This window comes from Dasypus novemcinctus, chromosome X (genome assembly GCF_030445035.2).
Source record: "Dasypus novemcinctus isolate mDasNov1 chromosome X, mDasNov1.1.hap2, whole genome shotgun sequence".
Lineage (NCBI taxonomy): Eukaryota > Metazoa > Chordata > Mammalia > Cingulata > Dasypodidae > Dasypus > Dasypus novemcinctus.
In genome coordinates, this window is record NC_080704.1 from 1,522,395 (window position 1) to 1,526,086 (window position 3,692).

At 50.6% G+C, this 3,692-nt stretch overlaps 1 protein-coding gene across 4 annotated transcripts in view; it reads left to right on the forward strand.

Moving 5' to 3' along the window:
- Positions 1 to 700: 700 nt before the first annotated feature.
- IL3RA (interleukin 3 receptor subunit alpha) overlaps positions 701 to 3,692 on the forward strand; it is a 53,164-nt gene continuing 50,172 nt past the window's right edge. The window contains exon 1 of one of the 4 annotated variants that reach the window (XM_058291027.2): positions 701 to 1,265. The gene's annotated coding sequence lies outside the window, so the exon portion shown is untranslated. The remainder of the gene's footprint in view (positions 1,266 to 3,692) is intronic. The other 3 variants (XM_058291030.2, XM_058291028.2, XM_058291029.2) reach the window with 3 other exon arrangements.

The following is a 3,692-nucleotide window of genomic DNA, read 5'->3' on the forward strand; positions in this document are numbered from 1 at the left end:
AAAAACTAAACCAATGGAAAAACCCACTTTCACTGGGGAGTAGATGTAGCTCAGTGGTTGAGCACCTGTTTCCCACATATGAGGTTCCAGGTTCAATCTCCGGTACCTCCTAAAAACCAACAAAAAACAAATGGACAAACCAACTTTCACTGGGGAGCAGATGTAGCTCAGTGGTTGAGCACCTGCGTCCCACGTACAAGGTCCCTGGTTCAATCCCTGGTACCTCCTAAAAACCAACAAAAAACAAATGGACAAACCTGCTTCCCATGGACGAGGTCCTGGATTTGATTCCCAGGACCTTCTAAAAAACAAAACAAAAAAACCCAACTCTCATTGCGGAGTGGATGCAGCTCAGCAGGTGAGCGCCTGCTTCCCATGTATGAGAACCCAGATTCAATCCCTGATACAACCTAAAAACCAACAAAATACAAACCACTGGAAAAACTAACTTTCACCGGGGAGCAGATGTCGCTCAGTGGTTGAGCACCGGTTTCCCATGTGCAAGGTCCTGGGTTCGATCCCCGGTACCTCCTAAAAAATAAAAAAATAATGCAAAACCACACTGGTGGGATGGTTTGCAGCTGCTGGGAAGGAGCCTGTGGCTGGTAGCCAATGTACAAAAGGGGAAGGAGGGCAGCTGAGAAATGACACATAGGTGATGCCTCAGTTAAGATTTGGGGACAGAACAGAGCATGTGCTGGCAGGGAAAGTTGGGGACAGCAGTCCAACGAGCTGAGGGCTCCCAGTTCAGGGCGTGGGGTCCTCTCCATGCCCGGGGGCTGTGAGGAGCTTGTCGTGGAGAGAAACCGACAGGACCCCTTGAACTTTCCATTCCTGCTCCTTGGGCTAGATTTACTAGAGCAGGAAATTGCCCAACCCCGTTTGAATGGGAAGGGGTAATTATAATTACAACCAACACTCCGCAAGGAACCGGAAGAAAAGAACACTCACGAAGGAGCAGGAAGAAAAGAACACTATTATTTTCAGAGGGTCCCACAGCCTCTCTGTGATTTGTCCACCCCCTTCTAAGCCAGGGGTTCTTTGAACCCTACGGTCACTGGGTGGGAATTTTAGGGGTGGGGCCCCCACCCAGAGGCTACAAAAAGCCTGAATAGAACAGCAAGCTTCACTTTCTCTTTGGAGAGCCTCCCTTCCTTCCAGCCAGCCGGGAAAATAACACGGAGCCGAGTAGCCTGGAGTGGGGAGAGCCCGGGCTGGGACCCCCACCCCTGCCTGTCAAGCCTGGACTTTCGTCCGCTTCCAAGGTAAGCTGAGGGCCACGCACGCGGGATGAGGGAGGGCGCCGCGTCTGCGTTCCAAAAGACCTGCACTGGCCAGGAAAGGAGCAGCCCTCCCTGGACCGACTCTGAGTCCAGGGGCAGGAGCGGGTCAGACTCAGATGCACCGCTCCGAGCAGCGCATGCTGCCTTCCACACTGGCACACAAACGGGTAAATATACAGGTGACATGTTGCAATGGTAATTATTTCTGATGCACGGGGTTAGGGGCCTCAGAAGGTCAGTATTCATTCTACCGCTTTGTTCGCCTTTCAGAACGTGGCCCCTGGGCGCGTCAGGTGCTTGCGTGTGGAGTGGGCTCTGATTCTCCTGAGTGGGTGCCGACCCGTTCCTTTGGGAAGCTGCTTTGGGGTCTGAGATCTGAACCTCGTGCCTTAGGAAGCTTCTTCAAGGTCAGGGCTTTGCTCACAATAGCCAAGAAGTGGACACGACCCAAAGGTCCCTGGAGAGGATGAACAAAACGTGGTCCGTGCGTACAACAGGTTGTTATTCGGTCCTAAAAAGGAATGAGGTTCTGATGCATCCTACACGGATGGAACTTGAAGGTGTCATGTTGAGTGAGAAAACGAGAGTAGAGCAAATACTTATGACTCCTTTGGTATGAAATGTCCAGAATGAGCAAATCCATAGAGACAGAAGGCAAAATACTGGCTGCCGGTGGGGGGGTGGGGGTGGGGATTGACCGCTGGTGGGCACAGATTCTCCTTTTCGGGTGAAGAGAATGTTCTGGAACCAGAGAGAGATGGTAGTTTTAAGACACAGTGGAAACACTCAGGGTCATGGGATTGTTTGCTTTAAAATGACTAACACAGTGAGTTTTATGCTTTGCGAGTGTCACCTCAATAAAACTCACTGATTTTTTTTTCATTGTGGCACATTCATTGCATTTGGTGGATACATCTTAGAGCACTGCTGCACCGCATGGAGTATAGTTTACATTGTAGTTTACACTCTGCCCCAGTCCATTCAGTGGGGTATGGCAGGATATAGAATGTCCAGCATCTGTCCCTGCAATATCATCCAGGACAACTCCAAGTCCTGAAAATGCCCCCACATCCTATCTCTTCTTCCCTCTCCCTGCTCTCAGCAGTTACTGTGGCCACTTTCTCCACATCAAGGCTATAGTTTCTTCCATTACTAGTCAGTATAGTTCCATAGTAGAATATCAGTAAGTCCACTCTAATCCATACTCTATTCTTCCATCCTGTGGACCCTGGGATGGCGATGTCCACTCCACCTCCATATCGAGAGGAAGCTTAGATCCCACATGGATGATGGATGGGATTCTCCTGCTAGGAAAATTCACTGATTTTAACAAAAGAAAGCCTGGGGGACCCCCTGGGTCTGGCAGATGAAGATACTGAAGGCACATTTTGGGGAGCATCTGTGTCGGCAGAGACCGCGACTGGGACTGAATCACCGCCCCATCTGACTCCCGCAGCCCCGAGAACGGGCACCTCTTTAGCTTTGTTCCTTTGTACTTACACCTGTCTGTCTGACCACCTTTGCAGCCTGGGGAGGGTCTCACGTGTGGGCAGAGTTGACTTGGCTTCACATCCCATTTCCTGCTGCCAGGAGGATCCTCCCAGGAGGAGGAGGAGGAGGGTCTCCCTGGAGGAACGTCACCTACCTGTGCTGGCCGAGATATGGCTCACCTGTTCTCCCCAGATGCCCTCCCCCTCAGCCTGCAGCCCCTCAAGAGACTCCGTTTCCCCCAGGCTCACCGCTTTGGTTCATAAATTGGAGAAAAGCGAGCTACGATGAGGCTGGCGTGATTGGGTTCATTCAAGTGGTGTCACCTTCTTTGAGGGAGGAAACTCAGATGTCTTATTGCGTAAACCTCTCTGTCCTTGCGAAAGCTTACTGAGGGGCCCTCAAGCAGAACGTGGAGAACCCTGCCCGCTGTGCCCTGAATGTCCACCGGTATGAACCCCAGGACGTGCACCGGCCCCACTTTTATTAAATCAAGGCAAGCGCCAGCTGCCCTTGGCCCACATCTGTCCTGTGTTTGGGTTTAAAAAATGTTGATATTGTGCCCACCGTAGATTTTAATTTTTGCATTGATTTTTATTTTTTTTTAAATAGCACATACAATGATTTTGCGTTTTTCGGGAGCCCCCTTAAAATTCTGTACTAGAATGCCTCGCTTGCCTCACCCTAATCCCAAACCATGAATAAAAAAACTGGCTGCAGGGGAGCAGGTTTAGCTTAGTGGTCGAGTGCCATGAATACGAGGTTCTGGATTTAATCCTCTGTCTCCTAAAAAGACAAAAGGGCTGCAAACATCATGCCTGGATTGTCTTTGGCCTGGAACCAGCGTCCTTTGGAACCCTGTGTCCTCTTCCTTAAGAACGCACGTGAGCATCTGGGATCATGATGTTTAAAAGGTGGCGC